Source organism: Hyaena hyaena, unplaced genomic scaffold (assembly GCF_003009895.1).
Source record: "Hyaena hyaena isolate Hyena2069 unplaced genomic scaffold, ASM300989v1 scaffold_47, whole genome shotgun sequence".
NCBI lineage: Eukaryota > Metazoa > Chordata > Mammalia > Carnivora > Hyaenidae > Hyaena > Hyaena hyaena.
This window is the reverse complement of record NW_024080679.1, coordinates 1,566,342-1,593,238: the sequence shown is the minus strand read 5'-3', so window position 1 is coordinate 1,593,238 and position 26,897 is coordinate 1,566,342.

The window sequence follows — 26,897 nt, the reverse complement described above, 5'->3', positions numbered from 1 at the left end:
AATGTCGTGTCCTGGAGCGTCGCCCAGCCAATTTTTAGTAGGGAATAGAATGATCACTGGTAAAGAAGACCTGAAAATAGGTAGTTATAAGTAGCAAAAAAGGAGAGGTTCTGTTTATTTAATTTGGAGTACAGTAAAAGCATTGCGCTGAGAATGAAGTATAAATAATTGTCTTGTAAGAGAGAAGAATAATCTTACCAGAGTGCCCAAAACTCCAGGAGGAAAAGACATGTAAAGAATATGTAGAGAAGAATCCAATGGCGGCATCTTTTTGCATATTTAATTTTAAGCGTAGATTTCTACTTATCTCTAATATTTTCCCACCTTTATTAAAAAACCTTTTTTAATGTTTATTTTTGAGAGAAAGAGCAGAGAGAGAGAGAAAGAGAGAACAGGGGACGGACAAAAAGAGAGGGAGACACAGAATCTAAAGCAGGCTCCAGGCTCTGAGCTGGCTGTCAGTACAAAGCCCAATGCGGGGCTTGAGCTCACAAACCGTGAGATCATGACCTGAACCGAAGCCAGATGCTTAACTGATTGAGCCACCCAGGCACCCCTCCCACCTTCAGTTTTTAATCATGTCTCACGATTTGCCATTAAGTATTGAAGTTTTTAAAATAGGTCTCCATGATTATATTTGTAGCTTTTGGTTCTGGTTAAGATTTTTATTTTACCTTTTATATTTAGTTATCTTGTGATCACATAGATCATATTTTCCTCTCATGGCCCAGTTTATGCTGATGATACTTTTTTTACTTATTTTTCTTTATTTTTTTTAAAGTCTATTTATTTTTGAGAGACAGAGAGAGACAGAGAATGAGTGGGGGAGGGGCAGAGAGAGGGAGACACAGAATCTGAAGCAGGCTCCAGGCTCTGTGCCGACAGCTCACAGCCTGATGTGGGGCTTGAACTCGTGAACCGTGAGATCATGACCTGTGCCGAAGTCAGATGCTTAACTGACTGAGCCGCCCAGGCACCCCACCCTATTATTAAAAATTTTTTAATGTTTATTTATTTTTAAGAGAGAGGGAGACAGAGCAACTGATGATATTTTCTTAATCAGCATGGATTTTCTGGACACAGGCACACCATCTCGTTGCAGCTGTAGTTACTCAAATGACAAAGACAATTGTATATACATAATAAATAGTATGTAAGGTTTTTGAGGCAAGGATGCTTGTTTATTTTGTTCATTTCTTATCTGCACTGTTCAGAATTGTGAATGGCCCTGTTAGATCATCAGCACATTTATTTCATTGAGTGCATTAGAATCAATTTCTTTTGTCTACACATAACCGTTTTGAAGGAAGCAAAAAAAAAAATTAAGGTTCAGTCACAGGAAATTCTCAAGAGGAAAATATATGCAGCTTCAAATTACATACAAAAATTGTGTTTGGAGAGTGAAAACTGTAGACTTTGGAAACGGTGGTGTAGAAGAAGAAGGATTCTCAGATACGGTCAGCTCTGATAAAGACAGCTGAACTGGTGCAAAATTTGATTAAAGATTTGAATTTAGATTAAAGTCAGATCAGCTAAAAGAGTTGAACATTAAATTCCTTTAGAAGGGGCACTTACATGTTTGGTTTCTTTTTGTCTCCACCAGTGTTTGGAACAGTGCAGAGTATGTGGTACATACACAGAAATAATGAGTTTAAAGGAGATTAAAGATGAGAGGTTGCACATATATTGAAAATATATGGCCCTTATCCTTGAACTATTATGCTAATGAGAGATAGGAGACTCTACACTGAAAACAAATGATTGAGTCCATAGTTTGAAACTCATTGGCAAAGTAGCAAGAGAAGGAGTCCAGTAGTGAAAGGGGGTGGGAAAGGCTGGTTTGTCTGTGAGCATATTTTTTTCTCTCTTTTTTTTTTTTTTTTAATTTCTAGGAGAGAGAGAGAGAGACAGCGTGAGCAGGGGAGGGTCAGAGAGAGAGGGAGATACAGACTCTGAAACAGGCTCCAGGCTCTGAGCTGGCAGTCAGCACAGAGCCTGACGTGGGGCTCGAACCCACGAACCACAAGATCATGACCTAAGCGAAAGTCGGACGCTTAACCGACTAAGCCATCCAGGTGCCCCTGTGAGCATTTTTTTTTTTTTTAATAATAAAGGGCCCATCAAGGGCATCAGGTGAGTTGGGAATATCTAAGAAAGACGGGGATGGATAGTGTATTTCTAATATAACATCATAAATTCCTTGGATTTCTTAAATCACTCTATGATGATATTTTATACTTCATTCAGTATATCTTACACCTCTGTTTTTCCCATTTCCTCTAGCTCTAGATATTTCTGTACTAGTCGATCTTTTTCTGAACATTGTGACTGCTCTTTTCTGAGGCCAAGGCCAAATTATACATGCATCTTTTAAAAGACAATAGCTCTGTAGTTGAAGAGTAATTACTTTTCCAACTTTCATAGTAAATTTTCTTTTAAAACACTATCTGCAGTGTGAAATTGAGTAGACATCTGATGGAGCTCAACCCATTTATTTCTCCTCTCAAAAAATCATTAAGTTTGAGTCACATTGAAAACTGTACTGACATTAAATAATGCATTCTATTGCTTTAAATTGCTTTTCTACCTACACATTATCTAGGTACAAAAACACCTCACAGTCTTCCACATTTTGAGCTTGTGTGCTTTAAATACACACACAAACACACACACACACACACACACACACATCCACACCCTTACCTCACTTCGTTATTAATAGATAATAGCAACACAAATCAGAGAATAACTTGACCTAAAGTTTTGGCTTTTGGGGTTACAATAAGTAATTTTTGTGATCAGGGATGTTATTGCCATTGGGTTTTTTTTTAGTGTTACTTAATTTGGTACTGATTTTCCAACAAAAGTGCTTTCTATGTTATAATTTGTTTTGCCTTTTATGAAGTTATCTTAATTATGCAGAAAATGTTAGCACTATTGTTGATTTCTAATTAGCATATTCCAAGAAGAGAATTTAATCCAAGCAGGGATATAAGGGTATTGATTTTCTGTCTTCTGTGTCACAGGGTCAAGTATAATGTGGATGCTGTTTGTATTAATATAAATTCCTAGCAATAGCATTGAAATCTGTCACTATTATTGATTCTTGTTTTAAATGGCCAATGCCCATTGATCTGAGCAGAAAAAATATTGGGATGGATTTAGCACTTGCTTGCTTTGACTTATACTCAATACATGACTTATTGAACAGACATTCATAATATTGCACTTTCTGCATACCCATCAAAAAGCATGCAAAAAGATACAGTGGAGGGGTATATTAGAAGTGGCTTGCAGACCACATGTCGTTGCTCATTATTTTCTGTTGGATTTTCAGGGGGAATGGAGGGAAATTGTGTATAGATGTGGGTGTCTTTGTAAAGTGCATGTAGCAGAAGCTATCATATCTGAAATATTATTATGGAAGTATCTAGAATTTGTAAGAGAATCCCAAGACACTAAGAGTATTAGAATATAAGAGATTTTCTGGATTCCTGTAGACAATCGTAGAAGTAATGACAATATAGGCAGTAATGAAAGTGTGGCTAAGTTTGAAATTCAGCATTTGTAGATCTAATAGCTTATGGGGTGATATGGTCTATTTTTTATTTCTTAACAAATAATAATTTTATCAATTATTCCAAAACTACCCTATGTCCAGGGGAGTTCAGATCTAGAAAGCAGAGATACCACACCTCATGACCTCTTAAAGAATTATCCCTGTTTAAACTAGTCCTTTAGGGGCACCTGGGTGGCTTAGTCAGTTAAGTGTCTGACTTCGGCTGGCCCAAGTCATGATCTCACAGTTTATGGGTTCGAGCCCCACATCGGGCTCTGTGCTAACAGCTAGCTCAGAGCCTGGAGCTTTGGATTCTGTATCTCCCTCTCTCTCTCTGACACTCCCCTGCTTGTGCTGTCTCTCTCTGACTCTCAAAAATAAATTAATAAAAACAACAACAAACATTAAACTAGGCCTTTATATTCACTTAATACCAACCTGACCTCAGACTTTTTGATTTAGCCTTTTGTCTTGTCTCACTATTGTACTGCATTCTGTGGTCATACTTTTTTGGTTTGTCCTCATTTTCTGTTATTAACTCTTCTGGTTTTATACAACTTCTGGTTATTGTCTGTCTGATGCCCATGTGAACCTGATATTTACAACTTCCCATAATTTTCTAAAGGGCAGAGAAAAAAACATACATTCCATCTTAAAGGAAAGCACCCCAGGAGATCCTGGGATGAGCTAACTTTATTTTTTTTTATTATTTTTTTTAATGTTTATTTTCAAGACACAGAGAGACAGAGTGTGAGTGGGAGAGGGGCAGAGATAGAGGGAGACACGGAATCCGAAGCAGGCTCCAGGCTCCAAGCTATCAGCACAGAGCCCAACATGGGGCTCAAACCCACAAGCTGTGAGATCATGACCTGAGCCGAAGTCGGAGGCTTAATCGACTGAGCCACCCAAGCACCTCAGGATGAGCTAACTTTAAATGTCATGCCTTCATTTCAGGCCTAGCACCTATCATTTTTCTTGTTTCTTGAAACAAGTGTGATTGGGAAAGAGACTCAACTTACTTTGAGCAAATCACTTTGTTTCCTAAGATCCATCTACTAAATGCATAATGATGATCATAATTTAAATTTTCTGAGAGATACTGATCCGTAGAACCCCTATTTAACAAAAGTAATAGTTCAATCAAATTTTATTTTGAACTGGGATTTCCTGTGGTTGTAATTTGGTATCTGCAAAGGCCTTAGGTAACTGGCTGATAAATATTTGAGTTTGGCTGAATCTTAACACATTATATTCTCAAATATTTAAGAATGGTGAATTTGGTTGTTCTTGGATGAATTTCACTCTCTACATCCCAAATGTAATAATCTTCCTGGTTTTACCCTTAAAAAAAGTCCCTTCCTTTAAAAGAAATCACAAAACTGTGGGGGCATTGATCCAAAGCCAGTCTCTGGAGTTAGGCAGACTTGATATAACACTGGATTCCACCACTTAGTGACTGTGAACTTCAGCAAGTCACTCAATGTTTCTAAGGATATTTCCTCATCTGTTAAATGAGGATACATGAAAAGAAGTGAGGCTTAAATAAAAATGTGCACATACTTAAATGTGAAATATTTATTTGCCATTATGCCATTACTATAATCAGTATTATTATTATCATCAGTATTATTAACTACCTAGTTCTATCAAACTGCGATTCCACACTAATAAGATGACCACAAATCATTTACAGTTTGATGGGCATGTTTGAACACCAAAGTACATTCATGTCCCAAGTGGCTGCCTTACTTTCACAATGGGAGGGATAAAGTCTACACAGGGCATGACGTTGAGCACATCTCTGTAAGTTCAACAGGGCAAAAATAATTCAGACCTCAAAAGCAATTGTATAATTTTGGAGGAGTCAGAATATAAGAATGCTGTTCACAGAATTCAGTTCCCTGTGGTGTAGAACTAAGGTCTGTGTTTTCTCACTGGATATGAGCAGAGCCCCAACTGGATCGGACCTGAGGCTGGCTCTGTAGGGCTCTGTAGACACAGTTCACAAGGCCATGCTTTCTTTCAGGCCCGAGAGTGTGTCTGCTGCTATGTCCTCTGTTTTTTTTAAGTACCCATTTGATTAGGTCCTACCCGAGATAATCTTTCTTTTGATTAACTCAAAGTCAACTAATGAGGGACCTTAATTTCATCTGCAAAATCTCTTTGGCCCTGTAACATAACATCATCAAGGGAGTAATGTCTCGTCAGATTCATAGGCTCTGTCTGCACCAAGGGGAGGGGAATATGCAGGTAGTTGACAACCTTGGGGGCTACCATGGAGTTTTGCCAACTGGAGTTCTTCTTGAGTGACAAAGGCATTAATAAAAGGATTACTATTGGCTGGGACAGTCAGTAACCTTTTCATGGAAGCAAATTATTATATGAAAGACGTTGAAATAAATCCAGCTTTGGGTTGTGGAGGAGCTGGTAATGCATGAGGGCATATAGAGCAAACAAAGATTTGAAATGGATGAAGAATAAATGCAGAGGAACAGAGATGAGGCCAGTCTGCCTGGAGCAAGGCCTAAGGAAAAGTAAAGTTCAAAACCAAGATGGAACTAGTTGATAAGGAGGCCTATGAATTTGTAGAGCAGAGAAGTTTCCTTATGTTTCCTATAAACTCTCAAGCACAAAAAGGGACTATTTGTAAATGAAAAAAATCCCTAAGATACATAAAAGAGAAGCTAACTGGGTGATTTTTTTTGGTTTTCCTCCACCATGAGATAAACACTTTAGGAGAGCATATGAGTTCAAAATGTATCATTTATAATTTAAAAAATTTAACTATTTAGCAAACCTCAGAGAGTGAGAAAAATTTGTAAGGTTAAGAAATACCAGATGAAAAGATAAAACAAGCAAATTTAACTTTGTATATGTATAAATATTCTGTATAAAACTAAAGTTCATGTTTGATAAACATTTATAGTAAAGGGAATAGAGGGGTAGTAGTTTTACACAAACGCATCATGTAGTAAGTGAAAGATAGTCTTTCAAAAAAGAGTGTTAAATACCTGAGGGGGCATACATTAACCATACCTACCATTTTTGAATGTTCATCATAGGCCACTGAGCTCGGTGATTTATATCCATTATCCTAATGTTAATGCTTAATTTGATATTGGTATTAGAGTTTTAAGAATGAATATGCTGATTTATAGAGGTTAATAGTCCAAGTCCCCAAGACAAGATGACAGAGCCCTCCCCAGTCAGTGCCAGGTCTGACCTCAAAGGTGGTTCTTTCACCTTTCTGCCCACTCCCACTCTAGCACCCCAAACACGTAGCTAAGAAAGAAGAAGTTCAGGTAGTCCTCAAATATATGGAGTATGATGCTTAATCTCTTTATTAATGAAAGAGTTTTTAACATCAGATGTCATTTTCATTTATCAAACTATAAAGATCTTTTTTCCCTCATTTTTAAGAAAAGTTTATTTCTTTATTTTGAGAGAGAGAGAGCATGGGAGGGGTAGAGAGAGAGAGAGAAAGAGAGAGAGAGAGAGAGAAAGAGAGAGAGAGAGAGAGAGAGAGAGAGAATCCGAAGCAGGCTCCATGCTATTAGCACAGACCTGCAGAGCCCAACGTGGGGCTTGATCTCATGCATGAACTGTGAGATCAAGACCTGAGCTTAAACCAAGAGTCAGATGCTTAACCGGCTGAGCCACCAGGCGCCCCTTTTCCCTCTTCATTTTAATTGGCACATATCTTCACTTGGCTGATCCTCAGATGGCAATAGATTCAAAACTTCATTTAATGGCCTTGGCTCATATTTGAAAACACTGAGAGAGTATCAGGCAATACAAATTCTAGAACCTAGCATTCTGTTCATTGTCTTTAGCCACAGAGGAACATGAGAACATTTTCCTTAAACAATTTACAGGCCTAATTCTTGGGTTAGTGCTGTAAAGATTAGGAGATGGGGGTTGTAAATTGTCTAGTTACCCTCATTAAAGGCTGGAACAAAATTTAGTCCTTCAGCACACACTACATATTTAGGAGGTGGCCCCCGGTAAGAGAGTAAGAGATTCAGGGAAGAGAAAGGAGCTAGTGAAGACAATAGTCTGCGCCAGCTGCCACTGGGGACTCTGGAGGTGGAGTAGACTGTGAGCTGGGAAGATTAGAAAAAGGGGCAAGGGAACAGGGGTATTTATCACCAACTCCTGCCAGGCATTGTGTGAGTACTGTTCCTGTCGCACGTTAATGCAGACACTGTGGACAACTTAGCAAATAGTCGTGTAGGCTCTGGGCCCTGGAGAATGCCCTCAGACAAACAGATGTGGGATCCATCTGAGCACCCCATATAAAAATTTTAAAATAGAATCCAAATTGTAGGGGCACCTGGGTGGCTCCGTTGGCTGAGCATCTGACTTCAGCTCAGGTCATAATGTTGTGGTTCATGGGTTCAAGCCCCACGTCAGGCTCTGTGCTGACAGCTCAGAGCCTGGAGCCTGTTTCGGATTCTGATAACTCCCTCTCTCTCTGACCCTCCCCTGCTCACGTTGTCTCTCTCTCTCTATCTCAAAACATAAATAAAACATAAAAAAATTTTTTAAAAAAGAATCCAAATTGTATATTTTATAATTAAATGCAGTAGGTTTGCAACGATGTTAAAATACTGATAAGAAAATCTAGGAAGAAAATTCAACAAAAGATATATAGCTGTTATTTTTAGGTATTAATTTTTTTCTATATTTCAGTACTATATTTTTATAGATCCTTAAATATGTAAGCATCCCTTTTATGTTGAAAATGAATAATTACATTCTTATTTTTCAGGACTGGTTTAGAGATAAATTGTGAATACATAGTTTTGATAGACATGCGATTATTTTCATAGTGATAAGTTCTTTTTTTAAGTAGACTCCATGCCCAGAGTGGGGCTTTAATTCAGGACACCGAGATCAAGAGTCACATGTTCTACCGACTGAACCATCGAGGAGACCCCATAGTGATAAGGTCTGGTCATTTTCTTTCACAGGCTGATACCTATACCACTTACCATATCTGGGGGAAGAATACAATACAGGACCATATTTAATGGATCTAAATTTTAAAAGTTATAAATCCAGAGCAAGGTGATGGAATAGAAGCTTCCAGTCCTCACACCACCCATAAAAACATCCATTTTTAACAACTGTTCATGGACAAAAATACCATTACAGGAGCCCAGGAATACATTTGAGAGGTTCCCAAACTGAAACGGAGCAAAATAATCTGAGAATAACTTCATTTTATGAGGCCAGCATTACTCTGACATCGAAGCCAGATATGGCAATTCTGTTTGCAATATATGAGCAAAATTTAGATGGCAGGAACACACACATTCACATATATGTATATATATACACATACATACCTCTTCTGTATGATCAGATTGCATAAATTGCTGATTAGATATTTGGATGGATAAAATACCCACGTTCCACATTTTCTTTAAGGTTAGATGTGTAATTCTTGTGCTGCTGATCGGTGGACTCTGCTTTGTGTCTCTCCCAGACACAGAGGGTTGGTCCCCAGTTCCATCAAGCTAATAAAAAGCCAGTCCTCTGCTGAACTCAACATGCAATAGTCATCCAGTGTAGACCTAGCTTCTCCCATCTAGGTCTCCATGAATATTGAGAATTGTGTTACTTTTTTTTTTTTTTTTTTTTGGTGGGAGAAAGCCATTTCACAGCACCATGCAAAGGGAAACTGCATTAACACTCTTGGATGCTGAGAATTTGGCAACATTTTTCTCTTGGGCTGTGAGGCAAGTAACCTGGAAAACTGATGTGCTTATTAGGGGTTTTCCAGTTACACTGCATTGTTAGACATAAGGTTTTATAGAAGATATCAGGTCAGAGAAGTCCCTCTCTGTGCTTCGGGTGCTTTATTTTTTTTTCAGGATCGTTCACATAATAAGAACTTATTTCGAAGCAGCATTTTACAAGAAGAAAAAAATACACAAATGCATTGTAAATAGCATTTAATTTCCTGTAGGAGAATAGCTCAAAAACGGTAATTATCTAAACACCAAAAAAAAGTCTAGCAATCATTAAACAGGTTTAATCTTTTGATAACAAATAGATGCACAGGATCTAACTGGCATTAGAAATAATGAAACATTTCACAGTTGGCATAATATTTTTGTTGTATCAATATTTCAAAATATTGCAAAAATCAAAATAACAAATTATGAACCATTAAGCTTGAAAAACGTGAAAAGAATTACTGCATATCCACAATAACAGGAATGTAAAAGAAAGTTATTTTACGTATTTTTCACACAACATTCTTTGTTGTCTGGGCTTTATATGTCCTCAAAATCAGAAGAAAAAGTCAAGAATATTTCTGATCATTGTCCAGAATTGCTTTAGGATTTCCAGGTCTCTTATTGCTTTTAATTTTTCTTAACATTTGTTCATTTTTGAGAGACAGGGAGAGACAGAGCGCAAGCAGGGTTGGGTCAGAGAGAGAAGGAGACACAGAATCTGAAACAGGCTCCAGGTTCTGAGCTGTCAGCACAGAGAGCGACGTGAGACTTAAACTCACGAACCAAGAGATTATGACCTGAGCCGAAGTCGGACACTTAGCTGACTAAGTCACCCACTGTCCCTCTTACTGCTTTTATATTAAACAAGTGACATGAATCTATTTTAGTTCTTAAATTGTGAAAGTTGTTCCCAACTGCATCTACTCTATAGTGTTTATGACAAAATATCTAGTCTCTTTATCAAATATGCAAATGTTTATTTTAATATAATGTGATGTTTCCAGTTCAGTTATGAGTTTCCTGCAAGGGTGCATTGTTTAATGAATTAATTCTGATGCCTGCCAATTTCTTATTATTTTGGGTCTCAATATGTACTGCAAGGAAAGTCCTTTAAAACCTGCAGTGCATTCATTCTGTAAAGAAACTTATGTTACCCATACTGTTAGGGTCACAGTAGTCTGACGGTTTTGAGTATCACAAAAATGCTTTGAGATATTGATGAAATCTGTGTTGATCTATGGATTGTTTTCTTTGATGATGTACAGTAAGTGACAAAAATAATATATGCGAGTTCGACAGATCTGTGTCCTTTTAGAGTTTATAGGCTTCATTTAAGGACCCCCAGTATATTTTTTCTCCCCTCTGTGGGGTGAATGGGAATTTAGAATAAGCAAAAGAGGAAAAACAAGTGAGCTATTAAGTTTGAGGTGTAATGATGGCTTCACCTTAGTGCACCTCTGTCTCCTCTTTGGCAAAATGAGGTGATTGAATGAGATGATCTCAGAATCCATTTCACCTCTGACATTCCATAATTATATATTACAATTATAATGATGTTGACAATTTCTCTAGAATAGCCATCCTCAATCTGTGCCCTTCAAGTTATAGGGGTATTAGGAGGTGCTTAAGAGTTATCATGAGTTTGTTAATTAAGGCACTGCATTTAAGACTGGGTTTAGGTGCTCAGATACTAACTAGAGCAGTTCTTCTTGACTTTAATATATGAGGCATCTGTGTGTGAGTTCGCTTATATATTTAAATGCCGTCTAGTACGCTAGCCACTGGTCACAGGAGGCTGTTGAGCACTTAAAATGTTGTCAGTGAGACTTGAGGAACTGAATTTTTAGTTTCATTTAATTTTAATTTAAATAGCACCTGTGGTGGGGCGCCTGGGTGGCTCAGTCGGTTAAGTGTCCAAATTCGGCTCAGGTCATGGTCTCACGGTTGGTGGATTCAAGCCCTGCGTTGGGCTTTGTGCTGACAGCTCAGAACCTGGAGCCTGCTTTCGGATTCTGTGTCTTCCTCTCTCTCTGCTCCTCCCCTACTCATGCTCTGTCTCTGTCTCTCAAAAAATAAAGAAATGTTTTAAAAAATTTAAATAGCACCCGTGGCTAGTTTCTAAGGTGTTGGACAGGGCAATTCTAGGAATTTTCGAGTGAAATAAACTGCTTCAGTTTCTTATTATTAGTCTTTTTCTCTTAATTTTTAGTCACAAATTTACTTTGTATTTATGTCTTATTTATTTATTATTGTAAAATCGAGATATAATTGTCCTACAACATTATATTAATTTCAGGTGTCCAATATAGGGATTCAATGTTTGTATATATTGTGAAGCAATCACCATAATATAAAATAAGTAAGTCATGGGAATATGATGGACAGAATGGCAACTATAGTTAATAATACCGTATTATATATTTGAAAGTTGCTAAAAGAGTATATCTTAAAAGTTCTCACCATTAACAATCTTTAAACATAAGCTGATGACTAATTTAAAGAGTTATTTTAGAGGCAATCCAAGTATCAAATGAATCATTGTACTGGGTGACTGAATTGTTTGAGTTAAAATCTTAAAAATATTTTTAAAAATTTTTTAAGTTTAATTTTTAAGAAAGAGAGAGACAGAGCATGTGAGTAGGGGAGGGGCAGAAAGAGAGGGAGACACAATCTGAAGCAGATTCTAGGCTCTGAGCTGTCAGCACAGAGCCCAATGTGGGGCTCAAACTCACAGACTGCGAGATCATAACCTGAGCCGAAGTCAGACGCTTAACTGACTGATCTACCCAGGTGCCCCCAAATCCTAAAATCTTTTGCTCAGATAATAAAGTAGGCACAGGCTTTGACTCATACAAATCTGGTTTGAGTTCCACTTCTGCAGGTTAGTGGCTGAGTGTCCTGTCAGTGAGTCACTCACATCTGTACCCTCTGCTTCTTTGGTTAAAGTGAGGACAGCATTCCAATCTCACAGGATTGCTGTGAGGATTAAAGACATACAAATGACATATGAAGGTCCCAGTGAAGTGCCTGGCTCATGAAATTTACTTTCTATGAATGCTATTTCACCTCTCCACATAGTTATGTAACCTGTAACTCGGGCATGTTTAATTCATCTTTTGAAACGTACAGGTAAAATACATCTTTAACTAATACTGAGGATGGGAAAAACTAAAAATGATACAGATGCCGCTAAACCAGTTTTACTTTTCCAAATGTGACTTCTGATTTGATGGCTGACTGTCCTGGTATATCCCAAGACTGAATAAGGAGATGGAGGATAAAGATTTACAGTTATAGCTTAATATAAATAAGTACAGCTTTGAATCTTGCATGTTCTATCCGCTGCCACTAGCAATAACATTACTGTCAACTCCAGAATGGGCTTGTCATTGAGTCTTGAATGACCTGTGCATGTGCTGAAGTGGATATACACTCCTTCCTTGATTTGACTTCTCCAGAGGGACTGTCACCTGTAGTAGAGGCATATTGATTTCCCAGGAAGACAGTTCAGGAGAATAGCATTGTGATTGTCCCTACCCTAGGGAAATTAACTCTAGGAGAATGATCCAACTTTCTCTTCATAAATCAAAAAGGTATTTCTTGGGGCGTTGGGTGGCTCAGTTGGTTGAGCGTTGGACTCTTGATTTGGGCTCAGGTCATGACCCCTGGGTCGTGGGATCAAGCTCTGCATTGGTCTTCACACTGATCATAGAACCTGCTTCAGATTCCCTCTCTTTCCCTCTTTAGGAACACTGAAGGAGACTCTATTTTCTGTTACTTAATAAATTTCGTGCTCCCAGCATGCCCTGATACCCACAAATGTGAGACTTGAACACAAATTTTCAAATTATCTTAGCTTTTTTAAATTTGAGAATAATGAACACACAATGTTACATTATTTTCAGGGTGTACAACTTACTGATTCAACTTCTCTATATGTTATGCTATGCTCACCACAAATGTGAGCTACCAACTGTCACCATGCACTATTACATTATAATTGACTATATTCCCTGCACTGTGGCTTTTATTCCCATGACTTATTCATTCCATAACTGGAAGCCTGTATCTCTCCCCTTCACCCACTTTGCCCATCCCCCACTCTCTTTCCCATGGCCACCATCAGTTTGTTCTCTGTATTTTTAGGTTTGATTCTGCCTTTTGCTTATTTATTCATTTGTTTTGGTTTTTAGATTTCACATATCAGTGAAATCATATGGTATTTGTCTTTCTCTGTCTGACATGTTTCACTTAGCATAATACCTTTTTGGTCCATCTGTGTTGCTACGAATGGCAAGATTCCATCCTTTTTTGTGGCTGTGTAATATTCCGTGTGTGTGTTTGTATGTGTGTGTGTGTGTACATTCTATGTGTGTGTGTGTGTGTGTGTATATATATATATATATATTCCATTGTGTTCCTTATCTACTCAGCTACATCATGTCATGTAGATGACATGATACTGTATTTAGAAAACCCCTAAAGACTCTGCAAAAAAACTGTTAGAAGTAAAAGACAGATTCAGTAACATTGTAGGATATAAAATGAATTCCCAGAAATTAGTAGCATTTCTATAAACTAATAATAAAGTAGTAGAAATTTCTATAAACTAATAATAAAGTAACAATTGCACCAAAAATAATAAAATGCCCAGGAATGAACTTAACTAAGGAGGTGAAAGACCTGTACTCTAAAAAACTATAAAACATTGATGAAAGAAATTGAAGATGACACAAATGAAAAAGTATTTTCCACTTATTCTTGACTCTAAATTCCAATTGATAGATGTCCACTCTAAATGTGCTTAAGGGGAAACAATTTTTTCAAAAATTTTAGTCTAGGTGATTTATTCCTATGCTCCATGAAAATCCTGAATTTCCTTGTAGTTGAAAACCAGGAACCTAAAAATAATTTTGTTTTATAATATCTAGTTAATATGTTTCTTTCCTTAGAAAGGATTGTTCCTTCTATATTTCTTTGGGTAACTCCAAAATCTAAGTGCTAACTCTTCTCTTGGGACTCTCTTTGAACCCTGATGGCATAAAACAGAGTTGTTCAATGAATCTCAATCAACTTATAAGATGTTTTACTAGATCAACAACAACAAAAATGATATTTTTAAGGTGGAGGTATAGTGTTTTTCTGAGGATTAATAAGGGTCTGGACTTATTTTACCATTAAAGATATATTAGTAATTAGTGGCCTATTAGCAGGTGAAGACCTTCATTAACATTTGGGAAGGCGTATCTAAGCAGCCAGTCCTAATTGACTTCAAAATGTGAAATGGCCCCACAGTGAATTACTGAATTATAAACCTCACCTCCTCCACCAAGATAAATTTTATGTAAAAATCCTGGGCATCTTCTGAGAGGGCCTGACCTGCAGGGAACCTGTCTAATTCTGATGCTCTGCAAAACTACATAATGCAAAGCCCTTTGCTTATTCTAAAAATAGTGAGTATAATTAGTCTTGCAAATCAATGTTTCCACTCATCAGGATGACAAAATAACTTGTTAAATAGCATGCTTAATTTACATATCCAAGAGTCAACAAAAGCTTCCTCTACCATTTATTTGATTATATCCTTTTAGGAGAAAAAAATGCAGTTCATTGGCCGGCTGCCATTCTCCAAAATATAGGAGGTAATTAGAACCATACTGTTGTCATGTTTTCATAGCAAAATACAATCTGCTTTCAGAGCAAATATGCCATTATCTTATCTGGGGCTCCTTTATTCATAATTATTATGATATTTATGCTTATGGGCAAAATTAATAAAAATATGAGTACATTGAAAATGAATTTTACCATCTTGTGGTTATCTCAGCAAAATTTCTAGAAATAAATATCACATGTACATACATATATTTGTAAATCCTTTACTTTTTTGTATAATAAAAGACAAAAATAATATGCAACAATAAATGTTATTTTGGTGACATAATTCATGCCAATGACCTATGTTTGATTTTTTCAAGTGATATGAAATACAATGATTTTAAGAATTTTACTGATAACTAGAATTGACTATAATTAAAACATTTGGGGGCCCAGTAGCAAAAATCTACCAAATTTCATAAACATGTGAAAACTTAAAAAATATTTTTTTAACATTTATTTATTTTTGAGAGACAGAGAGACAGATCATGAACCAGGGAGTGGCAGAGAGAGACACACACACAGAATCAGAAGCAGGCTCCAGGCTCTGAGCTAGCTGTCAGCACAGAGCCCAATGCATGGCTTGTACCCATGAACCGTGAGATCATGACCTGAGCCGAAGTCGGATGCTCAACCGACTGAGCCACCCAGGTCCCCTGAGAACATGTGAAAAATTTAAAGAGAGGGATAAATTTAGGTGTGTATTACTTTTCTATTTCTACTTTCATCTCTGGCTGTGGGTTGCTATTTTTTGGCTCATTTTTAAACAGTTACTATGAAATTTGCTTGTTCCCATAATAAACAAAATACTATTAATATTAATATTAATCTGCTTAGTTTTCAATCATCATATCATGATCAGTTGACTCAAATCTTTTGTGGATAGTAACTCCCCCTCAATCATCTGCTTCCCCAAACCAAAAGTGTTAGAAGCTTCCAAAAGTATGATTTTACTCATATGTGGAATTTACGAAACAAAACAGATGAACATAGGGAAAGGGAAAAAAAGAGAGGGAAGCAAACCATAATTATTTAATTTATTTAAGTATAGACTTAATTATAGAGAACAAACTGAGGACTGATGGAGAGAAATGGGTGGGGAATGAGCTAGATGGGTGATGGGTATTAAAAAGGGCACTTGTGATAAGCACTGAGTGTTATTTGTAAGTGATGAATCACCAAATTCCTCACCTGAAGCCAATTTACCATATATTTTAATTAACTAGAATTTATTTAAAAAATGTTTTAGGGGCACCTGGGTGGCTTTGTCGGTTTAGCGTCTGACTTTGGCTCAGGTCATTATCTTACGGTTCCTGCGTTCAAGCCCCGGCGTCAGGCTCTATGCTGACTGCTTGCTCAGAGTCTGGAGCCTGCTTCAGATTCTGTGTCTCCCTCTCTCTTTGCCCCTCCCCTGCTCATGCTCTGTCTCCCTTTGTCTCAAAAATAAATAAACATTTAAAAAAATTTTTGAGAGACAGAGCCCAAGCAGGGGAGGGGCAAACAGAGAAGGAGACACAGAATCTGAAGCAGGCTCCAGGCTCTGAGCTGTCAGCACAGAGCCCTACACGGGGCTCGAACCCACCAACCATGAGACCATGACCTGAACAAAAGTCGGTCACTTAACCGACTGAGCCACCCAGGCACCCCTAACTAACTAGAATTTAAATTAAAATTTGAAATAAAATAAAAGTATGACAATTTTCCAGCAATAAATAAATTTGTCAAAGAACTGGCATACTTGAAATTATTGACACCAGTGAATTCTTTCCTTGTTGACAGACCTCGCTGGGAAGAAGTTCATTATACAAAATTAGCTTAGTAGCGTGACCTTAGAATCAAGAATGATAATTTTTTTTAATTTTTTTAATGTTTTTTACTTATTTCTAGGAGAGAGAGAGAGAGAGACAGCATGAGCAGAGGAGGGTCAGAGAGAGAGGGAGATACAGACTCTGAAACAAGCTCCAGGCTCTGAGCTGGCAGTCAGCACAGAGCCCGACGCGGGGCTCAAACCCATGAACTGCGAGATCATGACCTAAGCGAAAGTTGGACGCTTAACCGACTAAGCTACCCAGGCGCCCCAAAATCAAGAATGATAATTTTTGTATCAGGATAGAATAGCATCATAATATGGGTGCTATTTACAAGGAAAAATGTGAATTTAATTACATTTAAAATCATGAAATACTTGTCGAATAGATGCACTGAGCTGGCCTCCTGTGTTTCAGGTACTATTCAAAGATTAGAAAAATCAAAGAGAAATAAAACCAAAAGGGTCACTTCCCTTATTAAACTTCCACTTTAATGAGGAAAGGAGAAGAAGAACGAGTATTTTGACTATAAGGGGAAAGGGATATTGTGAAAATATCTAGAAGAATGAGCTAGGCTTGTCCAGATGTCCTTTAAATTTTTTGTGAGGATATTAAATGTAAGTTAAAACCTGAAGGATTAATAAAAGTGTAAAAAATCCTTATTTTACTCTTGCTTCTTTGGCTTAGTTGATTTTTAAAATGTTTTAGGTCAGTTGTTGCATTCTTTTATGTTTAGGTTAAACTACTATTAGGCTTACTTAATAATACCCCTAGCATAATAATACTTCTATATTATTTGAATTCACTAAGTAAACATTATAAAAATGTATTTACACCTAAAATTTGAAGAATGTATCATTCTTTCTAAGTAGAGTATTAACTGCACCAAATTCTCACCTATTACAAGTACGTGAAGGAAAGGAAAAGAAACCAAAACATTTAAAGTAATTAATCTGCCGCAAACCTTTCCTAGGTACTATAGCATCAGGATAAAAATAACATAATGACAAAGGTTTTTGTTTTTATAAATATTCATACATAACATATATGTATATATGCTTTATACAGATTATAAATTATATAGTATAAATTTATAGTATAATGAATGATACAAATATTATCCCTGTACAGAATTTTCACTACAGACATGGTTCTATATTAAGTTTTGTAAGAGATTAAAAGTGAGTCACAAACCACTTTATGTACATTTTATTATGATGGTTATCCTTACGTTACAATTATGTTAACTTATTTTATCCACAATTAGATGGTACCTACTTTGTGCTTGACCCCAAGCATAGAAAGAATTCAGTCCCTAACCAGTCCACAAAGAGCCCACGATTTAGAGAGGAAGTTGGACACATAAAGATTATATATGTAGTTCAGGAATGAACAAAAACTCTTATGCCTGTAATCTCATTTGATCTTGATAAGGTAAATAAGAAGAGTATTTTTATCACATTAATTTTAAAAGAAACAGTAAAATGACTTCCCTATTACCATGCATTTTCTTTTTTTTTTTAATTTTTTAAAAATTTATTTATTTCTGAGAGAGAGAATGTTAGCAGGGGAGGGTCAGAGAGTGAGAGGGAGATACAGAATCCAAAGCAGGCTCCAGGCTCTGAGCTAGCTGTCAGCACAGAGCCCGATGCAGGGATTGAACCCACGAACCGTGAGATCATGACCTGAGCTGAAGTCGGACGCTTAACCGGCAGAGCCACCCAGGCGCCCCTACCACAAATGACAGGAATTCACAAAGCTAAATAAAAACCACTTGAATTAGGTCCAAGAATCAGAATAAAATATAGAATTTTTAGATTAAAATGTATCTAGATAATGGTCTCTAATGCAGCTTCTCTCAATTCCCCACTTAAAAAAAAACAATTAAGAAATGGAGAAGAGATGAACATTAATCTAAGAGTGGCAATTAGCTATTGCCAACATCTGTGGCTGGAGAAGAGATTCATTAATTACAAGATGTGTGGATCCCAATTAACAATCATAATCAGAAGTTATCATTCATTCATTATTAAATGTTTGCTCTGAGCCAGACATTTTGTACTTTCTTGAAAGAGAGGTAGTAATATGATTTAGCTTTTTATCCCTACTGTTCTGGATTGGTTAGAAGAAAAGAAGTGTCTACGCCAAGCCGAAAACTGAGCACGTAGGCCTTCTTTCTGAGATGGTCAATATGAATACGATCATTTTTAACTTCCCAGAGACCGCCACACCCCAAAAACAGAAGGGCAAGGATTATTCATGCATGTTTATGTTGGTGGGGGCAGGGCTGAAGGTCTGGGCGTGAAGCCCTACATGGAAGTTGTAATTTCAGAAACAGAGTGAGTGGAGTCGGAAGAGTGAGGCATTCTTTGTTTTTGTGTTCTATTATTTCATATAATTTTTAAAATAAGCATTAATAGAGGTGCCAGAGTAGTGCAGTCGATTAAGTTGGCCTCTTGGTTTCGGCTCAGGTCATGATCTCACAGTTCTTGAGTTTGAGCCTCACGTGGGGCTCTGAGCTGACAGTGCAGAGCCTGCTTGGGATGTTTTCTTCCTCTCTGTCTCTTCCTCCCCTACTCTCGCTTTCTCTCTCTCAAAAATAAAATAAATAAACATTTAATTTTTTCTACCCAACTGGTACATTCATTAGCATTAAACACAAGACTCTTCTCTTCCTTGACTCCAGGAAGCCACGCCCACAAAGTCCCAGGCTCCTTAAGCTCCTCTGTCCCATTTCTGAAACAGGCTCTCAGGCAGTAGCTTGAGTTGGCCCCCAGGACTGTGAGCTGCTGACTCTTCTGCCTCCTCATCTCCATGACAGCCTGTTTCATGGCATGCCTCTCCTCCCAAGGGGGTTGGCTCTTCTCCATTTGCTTGGTGAGGAAGCCTATCTTCCTCTTGAAAAAGCCCTTGGCATCCTCAGCTGTTGTTTCTACATAGCAAGCTGTTCCCATGTCCACGAGGACATGTTCCACATCGCGTAGCTTCCCAGGGACATACGAAGACCTCATCAGTGGGACAAGTAATTCTTTCCCCTTGTTGTTGAGCACGGCCAGACAGTCCTTGGCTTCCACATACTTGGTCTGTACCACCTTGAACTGAGCAATGGACGTGGACAAAAACTCCAGCTGGCTCTTGAGTATCTCTAGCTGCGGCAGGTTCAGCTCGGTGAGGTTAACTGACTCCGCCATGTTGGGAAGGAGGAAAATAAATAAGCATTAATATAAGCACTCAATAAGAGGAGATAATATTTCTATCCAGTAATGCTTAATAAATTGTATGCTTGCTCTTCTAAATCAGGCCACATATGTGGGAATGCCAAGTAGGCCAGCTCTTACCATTACAAATAAAATTTAGAGCACGTTCACAAACATCCCTCCTTCTGTTATAAAATGCTTGCTCAAATCTAACACCCAGTATGTATGAACAGTGAAAAGGGGAATTTATACACCCCGAATGTACCACATCTCAACAGACTGCTTCTTACTCTAGAATAAGATACAAATACAGGGTATACAAATACCCCTGAATTCTGCTTCTGCTCAGGAGGCAGGAAGCTTCAAGAAAATGTCATTTCTGAACTAACAATGACAGAAAAGAAAAAGAAAACAGATTATTTACAAAATCATAACTTTCTATTCAGCTCAGCAGAGAGTTAAAGTCACAAGTCAAGTAAACTGTATTCCAGAAAGAGATAATCCCCTTTTGTGAGCGATGGGACACAGGAACTGTTTTATTTTAGCCAATAGAAGATGTGGAGGCCAAACAAACAAGTCAGAAAGAATTGGCTGGAATCGTAACACATTATGAAAGAGCAAATGTGGCCCGGCAGCAAGTTAGAATACCTAAAATCCCCGATCCGAGGAGGGGTTTATGTTCATGAATAAGCCTTGTGCATTGCTCCCCAATAGGCGATCATGAGGGAGGTCAAAGATGTGGTGGGAGACGGGAGACCCCTTCGGTGGTGCAAGAGGTGACCGCTGCTGGGGCCAGACACACAGCCCTTCATCATTCTCTGCCATGAGGCAAAAACCCTAAAACTGTGGGTGTATGCGCAGCAGTCACTCAACACCCAGGGCCACTTAAATACTAATTAATTCTGAAAAAAGAGTAGAAGCAAAAATCCCTCTGTTTTTTTGATTGAGGGCAAAAAGCCCTCTTGGGATAAAGGCAAAAGTCAGTTGTGTCTGGAGAACACGTGTACCTGAGAGGGAGACAGGAAGCCATAAGGGACTCAGGATTCTGCGTCCATTCCAAGCAGGGGTCAGCCACCCCTGGAGAAGGAGCAGGAAATATTTCCTGCCCAAGACAAATCACAGATTGGTGTCTGTGATGAGCTTAGGATGCCTCACCCCCAAGGCCAGGTACGCAGGGCCTGCCCAGGGTGGAGGCTGACCCGGGGCAAAGGCCAGCCCAGTGTGACTCCACAGTAAAACCCGTCCCGAGGAAAGTGAAAGAGTTCCCACTGGAGATGGAGGGAGAGCATGCCCTGAGGCCCAGGGGTGCAGGGGCCTCGGAGAGCAGAGGGAGCAGGAAAATCCTGGGCACCAAGCCCTGCTCTCCACACAGGTGAGAACAGCATCCGGAATCCCATCGAACAAAACAGTAGCAACAGTGAAACCTGAACCCAGGTCAGCTTCTGATACCACTGATCTGGAACTTTGTAGGTAATATATTTCCGGCTGATTTTAGTAACTGTTGTCTTCAGTTTTCAGCGGTTTGACTATATGTCAATATGTTTTGTATTTTGTTTTGTTTTTAATTCTGCTTAGAATTTGCAGAGATTCTTGGATCTTTGCATCAATGCTTTTTTTTTTTTTTTTTTTTGGTCTCAATTCTGAAAAGTCCTTACCCCCCCCTTTTTTAAAAATATATAAATTTTTTCTGTATAACTTACATTTTCTCCTCCTCTTCTAGGAATTCAATGACAACAATGTTGGACTGAAGGTACTATATAACAGGTATTAGATGCTTTTTTGTGTGTTTTTAAACTCTTATTTCACCTTGTGTTTTATTGGGATAGACCAATCATGAAGTATACTGATTCTAAACAGTCCTTATATTTAATCCACCAGATAAATTTTTCATATTTGAGATTATATTTTTATTGCTAGCACTTCTATATAGCTCTTTTAAAATATTTTTAAATGCTTTGTACATTTATTTTTGAGAGAGAGAGAGAGGGAGAGACAAAGTGTGAGCAGAAGAGGGGCAGAGAGAGAGAAGGCGACACAGAATCCGAAGCAGACTGCAGGCTCTGAGTTGTCAGCACAGAGCCTGACGTGGGGCTCGAACCCACAAACCGTGAGATCATGACCTGAGCCGAAGTCAGATGCTTAACCAACTGAGCCACGCAACTGCCCCTATGGTTCTTTTTTTTTTTTTTTTTTTTTTGAGTTGTCACTCTTCTTCTGGAGTTACTATCTCTTCGTGGATTTTACCCACTTCTCCACTTCTTCAAATAGATCCTGAGCCATCTTTGGGTCTCCTCCTGTAGACTATTCCTTGTTTTGTCTGTATGTCACATTTTCCGATTTTTGTGTGTGGATGTTTTCTAATTTGTGGTTATATGCCAATGTTTTCACACACTGTGATGGAGAGAATTAATTGAGTGATATATATTTTCCACACATCCATCGTTTGTCAAGCTGTGGGAGCTGAGAGAAGGGTCAGTCTATCTGATCCGTAGTTTATCTGGACCTGGGCTTTGATACACACAGTGTTTGATGGAGTTCGCCACTGACTTTAGATATTTTGAGAGTTGGATGAACACTTTCCTATCAGCAGGGCACGGGGCGAAGAATCGGTAGGGTTCACTAATCTGCCTGCGCTTCAGAGCTGAGCCCCCAGAGAGACCTCTTTCTACTTCACAGCCTGGCTGGTAAATTTCTGGTCACCAGAGCTCTCTCTTTGCTCTCCAGTGCTCCCCCTCCACTTCTGTGCCTTCTAGAGAATTCCATCGTCCTGCTGTCTGCTCCTCAGCCTTCAGAAGGGGCCTCCCTACCCTCTGGGGTGACTCAGAAGGTTTCCGAATTTCTCTCAATTCTACTCTGATGCGTTCAGGCTTTAGTATCTACAATTTCTCTGTGGAATTTCTCACAGTTCTGTCACCCCATCTCGAGACTTTGGTGAATAAAAGCTCTGATCCCCTCAGGTGACCCCCTCAGTCTGCATGTTCAGCTCCTAGTTTTTGGTAGTTAAAGACCTAAGGATGTTTTCTGAACATCCCTTCCTCACTCTTTTGGTGGGCACAAGCCAGCACATTTTGGACAGATTTCTATCTGATCTGCTGTCCCCACCACACTTGGAAGGTGACTGCATGTGCCCTGGGGAGAATCCTTCTCAGTTCTCCTTCTGTGCCCCAGCTGTTGATACATGATTCACAAGGTTCTGGTGACAATGTACAGAAAAGTGTTGGTGTTTGAGTGCAGACTTGCTCCGGGGTCGGGCTGCTTATAATTCTAACAGGACTTGCCAGCCTGCATGTTGATGGGAAACGTTTTTCAAAGTTTAGCTGTTTTCACCTAACCGTCATCTATGGTGGATTCCTCTTCCACTTGCTCTTTACCCAGGAATAAGCTCAGCCATGGGTCATAAATCTCCTATAATTTGGGATGGGGAGGTGGATTTAGTTCTTTTAGATTTCTTTGAGGCTGCAGCAAACTGTCTCTCCCATCTCGTGATTGCTATTTTAGTTTGAATAATTTCTTTTCACTAGAACTTTATAATCTCTAATATTTATAGAAAGTAATATTCAGTTATTATTAAATGGTGACCCTTAAATTATTCTCCAGCCTCCACTGTGTGTGCAGTTACCACTCTTCACGTTCCACATTCCATTACCCTGGCGTTTCAACATTTTGTCTTCAGGGCCACCTGGGTGGCTCAGTCAGTTAAGTGTCCGACTTTGGCTCAGGTCATGATCTTGCTTGCAGTTCGTGAGTTCGAGCCCCGCATTAGGCTCTGTGCTGACAGCTTGGAGCCTGCTTCGGATTCTGTGTTTCCCTCTCTCTCTGTCCCTCTCCTGCTCGTGCTCTCTCTCTGTCTCTCTCTCAAAAATAAACATTAAAAATATTTTTTAAAATTGTTTCTTCATAGTCTTCTTACTATGTGAAATCTTTACTTATATGCCTACTTGTTTATTGTCTAAATTTTCCCCTGATAGTATAATCTCCGTGAAGCCAGGAGCGTGGATTATTTGCACTGGCCACTTCATTCCAGTACTCAGAAGAGTGACTGGCACAGGGTAGATATGCAATACATAAATTCTGAATAAATTAATGAATAAATTTTGGGGTGAAGAGTTTGTTTACTTTGCATGACTACATTAAAAATCCACCTCCTCTTTGGAAGTACTTGGAATTAAAACTACTAGTTGTCTGTAAACTGGGGGGCTGAGCTGTGAGTGGTGTATGGTATGAATCACCCAAATCCAGAAGTCAGCCTGAGCTTCTTAAGCAAATCAACTTTACTCTCCTTGCTCACACAACCAAGTCTATAGAAAGGCTGGAAATTACCAAGTTGGTCTTGGTACTTGAATGAAATTGCAAACCGAATTTAAAAATAGAAATTATTTTAATGATTGTTAAAAATGGAAATATGAAACAAATTATCTAGAAAGAAACATGATTTAGGTAATTACATAGAAAAAGAAGAAAAGAAAACCTTAAAAATATCTCATGGGGTGCTTGGGGCCTCAGTTAGTTGAGCATCAGACTCTTGATTTTGGCTTAGGTCATGGTCTCACGATTCACAGGGTCAATCCCATCCCTGTGTCGGACTCCGAGCTGACAGTGTGGAGCCTGCTTGGGATTCTCTCTCTCTCTCTCTCTCTCTCTCTGCTCCTCCCCCACTCACGAGTGTGCACACATGTTCTCTCTCTCTCAAAATAAATAAATAAACTTTAAAAAAAAGAAAAACAAAGGCCTGAAAACAATAGAAGAAAATGTAGGAAAATCAACCTTATCACAACAAGATATTCAATGCATAAAATAAGTGAAAATTTATTTTTAAAAAGTATATCTGGTTATATGAAAATTAAACCTTTAGACTGAGGATCATCATAATGAAACCCAAACCAGTTATCAGGAAAAATATTTTCAGTATATAATGCAGAATATTATCTTCTGAACATAAAATGGTTTATATAACAGTAAGAAAATATGATACCTCAAATGGAAAACGAGTAACGGACGTGAATGAATAATTCACTACAATTAAATGACAAAAAATTTTAAATTTTCAGTTATTAGGTATTTAGTAAATGAAAAAGACAACATCAAGATGCTCTTATTTTATGCCTTGGAAGTTGGCATTAACAATTTGTGTTAGTGTCGTCATGTTTGTAGAGAATGACACATTATCATCTATTAATTGATCTGTAAATTAAGTTCAAGTCCTAGACAATGTGCTGGCAGGCTTGTTTTTTCCTGAGTCCTCTCTCCTTGGTTTGCATTCAACTGCCTTCTCATTGTGTCCTCACATGCTTGGCCCTTGCTCCTGTCTTCTGTCTCTTCCTCTTCTTGTAAGGACACCAGTCCTATAGAATTACAGCCCCACCTTATGACCTCATTTAAATATAATTGCCTACTCAAAGGCCCAATATCCAAATACTTCAACATTGGGAGTGGAAATTTCAAGGTAAGAATTTGGGGAGGGACACAATTCAATCCGTAACAAGTACCTTTTAATTTACTGACCTTTGGATCTTCTCTTTACAAATGCTATTTCAAGTGTTTTACCATTTTCTGTTGGGTTTCCTGTTTTCTCTTATTGATGGATAGTTCTTTATACGTTCTTCATATTTGTTCTTTGTTAAATATATGTGTTGCAGATATCGTTGTCTCTCTGGGCTTGCCTTTCACTTCTAAGTACAGTCTTTAGATAAAAAGACATTTTAAAAATTTCAATGTATACCAATTTATCAATGTTTTCCTTCTTATTTGTTTTCTATTTAAGAAATTTTTGCCTATCAAGTGAATGATGATTTTTCTTTTATTTCTTCTAAAAGCTTTATTGTTTTATCTTTCTCATTTATATCCATAGTCCATTTAGAATTGACTTATGTGTACAATGAGAGGAAGATATCAAGAATAATATTTTCTATGTGCATATCCCTTTGATCCAACAACATTTATTAATATTTATTTATTTATTTATTTTGAGAGAGAGAGAGAGAGAGAGAGAGAAAGAGTGAGAGCACATGCTCGTGCATGTAGGGAAGGGGTAGAGAGACAATCCCAAGCAGGCTCTGAGCTGTCACTGTGAAGCCTGATGCAGGGCTTGAAACCACAAACTGTGAGATCTCTACCTGAGCCAAAATCAAGAGCTGGACACTTCACCAACAGAGCCACCCAAGCTCTGTAAATACAAATGAAAATACTAGCATCTCGTTATTTCTCTGCAATGTTATCTTTGTCAAAAATCAGATGGCCATATATATTTAATTAATGTTTAAAAAGACATAAATTGAACTACCTACACTTAAAATTTAACAGATATTTTATTTGTTTTTTAAAATTATTTTTAGTTTATTTATTTTTGAGAGAGAGAGAGACAGAACATGAGTGGAAGAGGAGCATAGAGAGAGGGAGACACAGAATCTGAAGCAGGCTCTAGGCTCTGATCTGTCTGCACAGAGCCCAACGCAGGACTCAAATTCCCCAACTGTGAGATCATGACCTAACTGACTGAGCCACCCAGGTCCCCCTGGACAAAGTTAATCTTTTAAAGCACCGTTTTATATGGGCATGTATTCAGTTAGATCTTACCAATTTTGCATCACACAAATATATATGCCTATTTCTCCATCTTATTGTGCTATATGCTGAGTTAGTGATCTATAAACAAAGAAAACCCCCAGAAAACAGAGCAAAATAACCCACACACAGGGCGCCTGGGTGGCTCAATCGGTAAAGCATCTGACTTCACCTCAGGTCATGATCTCACTGACCTTGAATTTGAGCCCCACATCAGCCTCTGTGCTGACAGCTCAGAGCCTGGAGCCTGCTTCAGATTCTGTGTCTCCCTCTCTCTCTCTCCCCCTCCCCCACTTACGCTCTGTCTCTGTCTCTCAAAAATGAATAAATGTTAAGAATTATTTTTAAAAATCCCTCAAACACACAA